Source organism: Globicephala melas, chromosome 14 (assembly GCF_963455315.2).
Source record: "Globicephala melas chromosome 14, mGloMel1.2, whole genome shotgun sequence".
Classification (NCBI taxonomy): Eukaryota; Metazoa; Chordata; class Mammalia; order Artiodactyla; family Delphinidae; genus Globicephala; species Globicephala melas.
Window position 1 is genome coordinate 45349576 of NC_083327.1, and position 10961 is coordinate 45360536.

At 34.9% G+C, this 10961-nt stretch overlaps 1 long non-coding RNA gene across 1 annotated transcript in view; it reads left to right on the plus strand.

The window, feature by feature from the left end:
- The window catches only part of LOC132593348 (uncharacterized), a 39661-nt gene extending 29381 nt beyond the window's left edge, over window positions 1-10280 (plus strand). Inside the window, exons 4-5 of the long non-coding RNA XR_009558725.1 lie at window positions 1720-1898; window positions 6093-10280. This is a non-coding gene — a long non-coding RNA (uncharacterized lncRNA). The remainder of the gene's footprint in view (window positions 1-1719; window positions 1899-6092) is intronic.
- The last annotated feature ends 681 nt before the right edge of the window (window positions 10281-10961 follow it).

Sequence of the window (10961 nt, forward strand, 5' to 3'; positions counted from 1 at the left end):
GAAACATGTAGTTTAGTTCTTTGAATAAAATTTGTCAGTAAAGCATAGAACACATAAAAGGTGTAGTCATTTTGGTTAAAGTCTGACTGCAAAATGATTTAATGCTGGTTTTCATTTTGCTTCCTACAATTTATGCAATACTACATTCTTAGGATGTTGGAATTTTACCATATCTTAAGTTATTTTTTCTTTTTTAAGCTGTGAACCAGCAACTTAACATTTGCTGCAGCCTATTGAGATTCACAGTATGATTCTCAAGTTTTTAATTACATTTCCCAGATATTTCCCCTCTAGATCCAAGAGGATGTGCATATATTGAGCAGAATAATTTTGCCTGCCTTCAGTTTTTAATAGGGTTCTGAAAATGACTGATAAGGCCAGGAAATACCTCAAATACTTCAGAGGTTTGTTTGCCTTACCAAAATTTTTAATCTCAGTATATTAGTTGGTTATCCACCCCATTATGTCAGATTAATTCTATTACTTCACTGTCAGTGACAGCAGATAAGAAATTGAGGCAGTGTAATGATTGAAACAAGCCTAATGAAGGAGCAAAAGGAAATATAATTTGTATATTTATGAGTATTTCCAGAAATAGGACAACAAGCCACTTTATTACTCTTATAATTACATGGAATCTCTTAATTCTGAAACATACTGGGCCTGCTGGTTAAAAGGAAAAAAATGTTCCTTGTCAGTTTCCCTCATTATTTTTCTCATCTATCCTGTGGTGTACCAAAGATGGGATGGTGCAAGTGGTCCACCCCTAGTATAGGCAATAAGGAAGTGCTTTGTGTGTAGAAAATTTTAAAGGGTTAAAATAAAATAATGATAATAAAAAGCCTGCTTTTTTTTTTTTTTTTTTTTTTTGCGGTACGCGGGCCTCTCACTGTTGTGGCCTCTTCGTTGCAGAGCAACAGCCTCCGGGCGTGCAGGCTCAGCGGCCATGGCTCACAGGCCCAGCCGCTCTGCGGCATGTGGGCTCTTCCCGGACCGGGGCACGAACCCGCGTCCCCTGCATCGGCAGGCGGACTCTCGACCACTGCGCCACCAGGGAAGCCCCAGCCTACTTTTTATTATCACTATGCACTGACAATTCTAAGCAATGCCAATCATACTACTTCTCTCTGAAAAAAAAATTTTTGTTGGTCTAAATTCTAAACAACTGCTGCCATTACTGAAATTTAATAATATATATGTAAGCTGAGAATTACCATTTTTTTGGTTACCTGTTCTTTAACAAACACTGTAGTCTACATGGAAATAAATCTAACTCCTCTGGACGTGGACCCAGCTACACATGTTTATTTCAAGAATAAGCAGCCAAGTTCTGTTTTCTTCATTTTCATAATCACTGTGCTATAATTTAGTTTGAATCTATGTTTAAACACAGGATTATATAGTAGTACCACAGCAGTTAGAGATATGAACTGGGCCTGAGCAAGTTCAAATAATTCATAACCATTACACACTTTGGAGACTTTTACTGAATATAACAGAAATTTATGATGAATTTTCTGGTGAAGGTATTTTAGTGGAAAATTTTCAACTGCAGAAACATTTGAAAGCTGCTAGAGCTGATCCCAAAGAACAAAGACCTGGACAGTATTGCAGTTTCTGGAAGTTACTATGAAGTGGGATTTTTATGAAACTCTGATAAACTTATCTTTATTTTAAAGCTTTTCTAATTACTTGTGTATCTATTTCTTCATGTGAAAGAAACATTTGAAATTAAAATAGTGTCCTTCAATCAACCATGAGTGAGGCCACACCAGTTCTATTGACCATGACTATGTGAAGATCAATTTGACAAAGCCACTGACATATTTGCAGAAGTGAAGGCTTAAAGCAGAAAGCACAGTGGAGTTATTCATCACCATCACCATGGGGACCAAAATGTAAGTATGAATATTTTTCTCCTTTTTCCAAAAAACACATCAATGTACTTAAATGTATTAAAACTTTATTTTTTGCATTTATTAATTTTTTATTAGCATTATTATTTATGTAAAATTTAATAAATGAAAATGGGCACTGTCTGCATTTCTTTTCTGGACATAATAATTTTTGTTCATTTTATTTCATGATTATTACTGAAAATATTTTAGGGGGAGAGGTGTTAAAAATGGTCCCTTTCAGGTGTCAAATACACTAGGTATACCACTGCAACCATCTTTTCATTTTAACTCAAAAGAAATAAAACACATTCTTGGTCTTTTTAGTAACACAACTTTGTTTTTGAAAATTATGCCAGAAAGCAGTTCATTTTAATAAGGCAAACTTTTAATAAGAAATAGAAGTACCCTTAAATACAGCTCTCATGCACCATAGATTTTGGTAATAATTACATTTCTAATAAATGTATGCTTCACGTCTTAACTATTTCGTATAAGCTTAGTAGGATGAAAAAAATACAGCCTGTTGAAATTTAGACATGAAGAAATAGAAATTATGAATATCTCATAACAACTGAAAAAAGTTGAATCTCTAATTTAAAACCTTCCAATATACATCCAAATAGTTTCACTATTTAACTCTAGCAAATGTTTAACGAATAGACATCTTTTATGCTTTTTCAGAAAACAGAAAAAAAAAAAATTTAACACTCTTCAACTTAATTTATTAGGCCAGCATAACCTTGACATCAAAACATGAACAGGAAATTATGAAGAAGAAATTTCTGGGCAACCTCAATCATGAATATATATATCAGAATTCTTAATTTCAGCTAACCAAACAACATGTACAAACAATAATATGTCACGAATAAGTTGAGTTTGTTGTAATTACACAATGTTAGTTTAACATTAGAAAACTAATCAGTAGAATTTACCACATTAAAAGAATAAAAGGAAAAAATTATATGATCATCTTACTAGAAAAGCAGTTGATTAAAGTCAGCATTTGTTTATGATTAAAAATGTCTTTTGGCAAACTAAGAATAGAAGAAAATTTCTTTAATCTAATAGAGGTTATCTACAAAACACCAATAGCAGACACCATGGAAATATTGAAAGCTTTCCTTCTGAGATCAGGAATAAACAAGTATGAGAATTATCACCATTTCTGGTCAGCCTTATGCTAGAGGTCCTAATCAGTGTAGAAAGGAAAGAAAAATTACTAAAAGAAACAAATAAAACTGCTATTATTTGATATGATTGTGTATATAGTAAAATCCCAAAGTTCTACAGATAGATATTAGAATAAATGAGTTTAACAAGGTTGTCTTTGTTAAGCTCATTTAATTCTAATATCTACCTGTAGATTTTAAAAATTACAGTTCTATGACAAGTAGCAGTAGGAAATAAAACTGAAAAAATTTATAATTGTATCAAAAATATTTAAAATTGAGCAATAAATATTAAAGAGTTATGGGAAAAAAACATAAAACATTTCTGAGAGACATAAAAAACAAATTAAAGCAGCCCGATGCCACATTCACATGTTGGAAGACTCAGCATTTAAAAATGTTAATTTTCCTGAAACTGACCTTTAGGTTTAATGAAGTTTCAATAAAAATCCAAGTAGGTTTATATGTGTGCTTAAGTGTGTGTGTATTTGTTTAGTTGCACTGGGTCTTAGTTGCGGCTTGCGGGCTCCTTAGTTGTGGCATGCGAACTCTTAGTTGCAGCATGCATGTGGGATCTAGTTCCCTGACCAGGGATTGAACCCTGGCCCCCTGCATTGGGAGTGCAGAGTCTTAACCACTGCACCACCAGAGATGTCCCCAGTGTGTATGTATTTGTATGTGTGTGTGTATATGAGTAGAGAGAGAAAGGAACTTTAAAAATATTCTAAAGATATCTATATGAAAATTCAGAGGACCGGGTATAGGCAAGACACTCTTCAAATAGGAGGATAAAAGTAGGAGGATTTTTTCTACTAGGTATTAATACGTATTGTATGTCTGTAATAATTAAGATAGTGTAGTATTGGGGTGAGAATAGACAAAAAGATCAGTGGCACAAATCAGAGTCCAGAAGGAGATGCACGTTTGAAATAAATCAATTGTCTCTATATTAAACTGGACACGAAAAGTACCAATGAAAGGAAAAGACTGATAATTACACCATGTTAAAATTAAGAACCTCCATTTATCAAAAGACACCTTTAATTACCTGTAGTCAAGTTACAGGGTAGAAGAATATATTACATATGTTGAGTCTTGTATCCAGCATACATATAAAGAACATCTACAAATCAATATATAAAACAACCCAATGAAAAATAAGCAAGAGACCAGAACAGGCATTTCACAACAAGGGTACCCCAACTGCCAACAAATATAAGAAAATGTCTGTAATTTCTTTAGTAGTCAGGCAAATGCATATTAAATTAAATTAAATGCAAATTAAAACCACAGTTAAATATTACTAGATTTCCTCCAGAATAGCTAAAATTTAAAATACGGATAATCCCAAGTATGGGTGAGGATGTGGAGCAACAAGAATTCTCATTCACTGTTAAAATGAAAAAATAATAAATTGTCCATAAAAAGAGAATGGAATTAACATGTATTTATATCATTCATGCATTCAAATGGCAAGCACTGACCTGTGCTGTGTCTCAACTGTCCTTCAGGACAAGTACCATATCTAGTTTACAAAAAAGAAAAGTGAGCTTCAGGAAAGCTAAAGATCTTTAGTAAATCTATAAAATTACTAAGTGGAAGAGCCAGCATCTAAACCAGGTCTTTGCAACTCTCAACGCCATATTCTTTTCAGTGTATCTATAAAAGCATCCTTTTAAAATGCTATCCTCTCTTTTTTCAAAATAAATATATAAATTTCTCTTTTTACAAATTAAAACATATCACTCTAATTACATTATTTCATGCATTTTCTGCTTACCCAGAGATAAGACAATGCAGTTTAGAAAATAGTGTGATCTGTGAAAGAAGTTCATTTCTTTGCTGTGTTGATCTCTACGATTGCTGCTTTCTTTTAATGTATTGTATTTACTTAGTGAACATTATTGCACTAATCTGTTTACACATGTGTGTCTCATTATTAGATTCTAATATTTTTGAGAGAAATCTCTTATCTTTGTGCCATTATATTCCCAGCATATCACACAAATGTCTGTTGAATGAATGAATGAACTTTTATCCTTGACACTTTGACTCAGAATGGGCAAATTCCCATTTTTTCTCTTTTAAAGAAAGATTGAAATGACTCTACTACCTTCTAGCAGAATTAAAGCTAAATCATGTTCTGAAAGATAAAGGATTCTACTTCATCTTTACATTTGAAGTGATTCACAAATAATTCCACTTCTTGTTGCTCTATTCATTCATATACTACCTAAGTTTCACCAACTATACCCAGAGAGTTTACTGAAAGTTTTGTTTTCTTCTCTTCTGTGTGCACCTACTCATAAACATTTCTCTCAGAATTATGTTCAGCATATGTCCTACATTTGTATTCAGATGTCAACCTTTTATAGGAGAAAAATCTAAAAATGGGTATCTTGCAGTATATGAACAGAAAATACATTCCTGTTGAAAAGGTTCATGATGACCTAGACATATAAACAGTTGAATGGGAGATGATATACAAGCTACAAGATGCTAAATGATGTGATAGAATTAATTTTAGCCAAAATCTTGCTCATCTGAATGTTATAACTTATAAAAGTTGTGTTAAAAATAAAGAAATGGGGAGACGGTGGGGCAGGGGTGCAAAGGAACAAAAGGGAACGGGGCAGTGCTTTCCCTGTCCACTTAGGCACTGGGAAGCCTGTTGCGATCCTGGGCCTAATCCTGTGCCCTCGGAGCCTCCCTCCTGCCACGCAGAACCCAAGCCCTGCACCTACACCCTCACTCATGGCCCTACCTCCAAACTCCGGAACCCCACACTCCAGAGGCCCTCCTTTCCACGTGCTGCCTCTCCCCTTACATGCAGGTCCTAAGCAGAGGTCCCACCCCACATTTGAACGTCGCCCCACCTAGGCCTCGCCCCACACTCAAACATCACCCGTACCCGCCTAGGTCCTGCCCCACCCTAAACCCCGCCCCTGCCTAAGTTCCACCCCCACCTAAACTCTGCCCTCATAACCAAGGCTTTTTTTTTCTTTCTTTTTTCCTCTTTTAGATTGGGATTCTGTTTTACCTTGCTGATTCATTGTTGTTGATTCTTTTATATTTTTATTTTTCCTAATAAATCTTTTATTTTTCTAATTTTATTTTATTCTTTATAGTTTGTTAGTGATCTCTCTTTTTGGCTTGTTGCCCCCACCCCTTTTTTTTTTCTTTTTTCTGCTGTGGTTTTATTTTACCTTATTGCAGTTGTTTCAATTATAGTTTTATTTTTCCTAATATATTTTTTTATCTTTCTGGTTTTATTTTGTTTTTTACTCTTTGATATTGTACTGCTCTTTTTTCTGTCTTTCTTCTTTTTGTATTTTTTTTTACCATGCCATGAAGCTTGCGGGATCTTGGTTCCCAGGCTGGAGGTCGGGCTCGAGCTCCTATGGTGGGAGCTCCAAGTCCAAACCGCTGGACTAACAGAGAACCTCAGACCTCAGGGAATATCAGTCGGAGTGAGGCCTCCCGGAGGTCCTCATCTCAGCACCAAGACCCAGCTCTATCTAACTGCCTGCAAACTCCAGTGCTGGACATCTCAAGCCAAACAACGAGTAAGACAGGAATACAGCACCACCCATCCAAAAAAAAATGAAATGACAAAAAAATATGTTACAGATGAAGCAAGGTAAAAACTTACAAGATCAAATAAATGAAGGTGAAATAGGCAACCTACCTGAAAAAGAATTCAAAGTAATGATAGTAAAGATGATCCAAATGTACTAAATAGCAACGAGATCACTGAAGAAATCAAAGAGGAAATCAAAAAACACCTAGAAACAAATCACAATGAAAACACGATGACCCAAAACCTATGGGATGCAGCAAAAGCAGTTCTAAGAGGGAAGTTTATAGCAATACAGTCTTACCTCAAGAAACAAGAAAAATCTCAAATAAACAACCTAACCTTACACCTAAAGCAATTAGAGAAAGAAGAACAAAAAAACCCCAAAGTTACCAGAAGGAAAGAAATCATAAAGATCAGATCAGAAATAAATGAAAAAGAAATGAAGGAAACAATAGCAAAGATCAATAAAACTAAAAACTGGTTCTTTGAGAAGATAAACAAAATTGATAAACCATTAGCCAGACTCATCAAGAAAAAAAGGGAGAACTCAAATCAACAGAATTAGAAATGAAAAAGGAGAAATAACAATTGACACTGCAGAAACACAAAGGATCATGAGAAATTACTACAAGCAACTATATGCCAATAAAATGGACCACCTGAAAGAAAGGGACAAATTCTTAGAAAAGCAAAACCTTCCTAGGCTGAACCAGGAAGAAATAGAAAATATAAACAAACCAATCACAACCACTGAAATTAAAACTGTGATTAAATATCTTCCAACAAACAAAAGCCCAGGACCAGATGGCTTCACAGGCGAATTCTATCAAACATTTAGAGAAGAGCTAACACCTGTCCTTCTCAAACTCTTCCAAAATATAGCAATGGGAGGAACACTCCCAAACTCATTCTACGAGGCCACCATCACCCTGATACCAAAACCAGACAAAGATGTCACAAAAAAAGAAAATTACAGGCCAATATCTCTGATGAACATAGATGTAAAAATCCTCAACAAAGTCTAGCAAACAGAATCCAACAGCACATTAAAAGGATCATACACCATGATCAAGTGGGGTTTATCCCAGGAATGCAAGGATTCTTCAATATATGCAAATCGATCAATGTGATACACCATATTAACAAATTGAAGATAAAAACAATATGATAATCTCAATAGATGTAGAAAAAGCTTTTGACAAAATTCAACACCCATGTATGAAAAAACTCTCCAGAAAGAAGGCATAGAGGGAACCTACCTCAACATAATAAAGGCCATATATGACAAACCCACAGCCGACATCATTTTCAATGGTGAAAAACTGAAATCATTTCCTCTAAGATCAGGAACAAGACAAGGTTGCACGCTCTCACCACTATTATTCAACATAGTTTTGGAAGTTTTAGCCACAGCAATCAGAGAAGAAAAAGAAATAAAAGGAATCCACATCGGAAAAGAAGAAGTAAAACTGTCACTGTTTGCAGATGACATGATACTATACATAGAGAATCCTAAAGATGCTATCAGAAAACTACTGGAGCTAATCAATGAATTTGGTAGGGCAGCAGGATACAAAATTAATGCACAGAAATCTCTTGCATTCCTATACACTAATGATGAAAAACCTGAAAGAGAAATTAAGGAAACACTCCCATTTACCACTTGCAAGAAAAAGAATAAAATACCTAGGAATAAACCTACTTAAGGAGACAAAAGACCTGTATGCAGAAAACTATAAGACACGGATGAAAGAAATTAAAGATACAAACAGATGGAGAGATATACTATGTTCTTGGATTGGAAGAATCAACATTGTGAAAAATGACTATACTACCCAAAGCAATCTACAGATTCAATGCAATCCCAATGAAACTGCCAATGGCATTTTTCACAGAACTATAACAAAAAATTTGACAATTTGTATGGAAACACAAAAGACCCTGAATAGCCAAACCAATGCTGAGAAAGAAAAACAGAGCTGGAGGAATCTGACTCCTGGATCTCAGACTATACTGCAAAGCTACAGTAATCAAGTAATTGATTGCCAGTACAATGAATCATTGTACTGGCAGAAAAGCAGCAATATAGATCAATGGAACAGGATAAAAAGCCCAGAGATAAACCCACACACAAATGGTCACCTTATCTTTGATAAAGGAGGCAAGAATATACAATGGAGAAAAGACAGCCTCTTCAATAAGTGGTGCTGGGAAAACTGGACAGCTACATGTAAAAGAATGAAATTAGAACACTCCCTAACACCATACACAAAAATAAACTCAAAATGGATTAAAGACCTAAATGTAAGGCCAGACACTATAAAACTCTTAGAGGAAAACATAGGCGGAACACTCTATGACATCAATCACAGCAAGATCCTTTTTGACCCACCCCCTAGAGAAATGGAAATAAACAAATGAGACCTAATGAAATTTAAAAGCTTTTGCACAACAAAGGAAACCATAAACAAGAGAAAAAGACAACCCTCAGATGGGAGAAAATATTTGCAAGTGAAGAAACTGACAGAGGATTAATCTCCAAAATATACAAGCAGCTCATGCAGCTCAATATCAAAAAAACAAATAACCCAATCCAAAAATGGGCAGAAGACCTAAATAGACATTTCTCCAAAGAAGATATACAGATTGCCAAGAAACACATGAAACATCACTAATCATTAGAGAAATGCAAATCAAAACTACAATGTGGTATCACCTCATACCAGTCAGAATGCATCATTAAAAAATCTACAAACAAATAAATCTACAAACAATAAATGCTGGAGAGGGTGTGGAGAAAAGGGAAGCCTCTTGCACTGTTGGTGGGAATGTAAATTGATACAGCCACTATGGAGAGCAGTATGGAAGTTCCTTAAAAAACTAAAAATAGAACTACCATACAACCTAGCAATCTCACTACTGCACATATACCCTGAGAAAACCATAATTCAAAAAGAGTCATGTACCACAATGTTCATTGCAGCTCTATTTACAATAGCCAGGACATGGAAGCAATCTAAGTATCCATCAACAAAACAGATGCATGGATAAAGAAGATGTGGCACATATATACAATGGAACATTACTCAGCCATAAAAAGAAACGAAATTGAGTTATTTGTAGTGAGGTGGAAGGACCTAGAGTCTGTCATACAGAGTGAAGTAAGTCAGAAAGAGAAAAACAAATACCGTATGCTAACACGTATATATGGAATCTAAAAAGAAGAAATGGTTCTGATGAATCTAAGGGCAAGAAAGGAATAAAGACACAGACCTTGAAAATGGACTTGAGGACACGGGGAGGGGAAAGGGTAAGCTGGGACGAAGTGAGAGAGTAGCATTGACATATATACACTACGAAATGTAAAATAGATAGCTAGTGGGAAACAGCTGCATGGCACAGGGAGATCAGCTCCGTGCTTTGCGACCACCTAGAGGGGTGGGATAAGGAGGGTGGGAGGGAGATGCAAGAGGGAGGGGATATAGGGATATATGTATGCATATGCTGATTCACTTTGTTGTACAGCAGAAACTAACATAACACTGTAAAGCAATTATACTCCAATAAAGATGTTAAAAAATGAAAGAAACATTATTTTTAAACTAATATTAAAATGCCTGAGTGACATGTGGTCTGCTGTATTTACTTGCATGTTTTAAAGAAAAGAATAACATCAAATTCTATTAGTGTCGTTATATTGTGCTCAAAATATGTATGTATTTTATGCTAAGTTCATAGTCTTTGATGCAAAAACATTAATGACTATGTGATACATGTGAATATTTATGACTATAAAGAGAATAAGCTAATGATAGTGATATATTGATAATGTCGAAGTTTAGATTTTATCTTTGTTAATGCAGTAGCCCTATGAGGTGTAAATACTATCATTATCTCTGTTTTACAGATAAGTAAACTGAGGCACACACAATAAATATTTGCTCAATGTCACACAGCTGATAAGCGGTAGAGCTGGTACATAAATTTAAATAAAGTGACTCAGAAACCCCTGCTCCCTACTGACATGCTATGCAGTACCTCATATATATGAGGAAAACATATATAAGAAAAGATGCTTTGTGCAGGATTTACTTTAGCTAAATTTTTCAACAGTGTCATTATTCATCATTTAAGATTAGAAATGCTCTTATTGCAGAATTAATCTGGAAAAAATGAAAAGCATTGGTATTACTGATGATTAGAGAGAGTCCTGAAGTCAAATAAAGGCTAAAGATTTACAAAATTTGATGAAGTCTGAGATTTCAGATACCCCATGGTAAGAAATGGTTTCACATACTTCTTAATCACTAT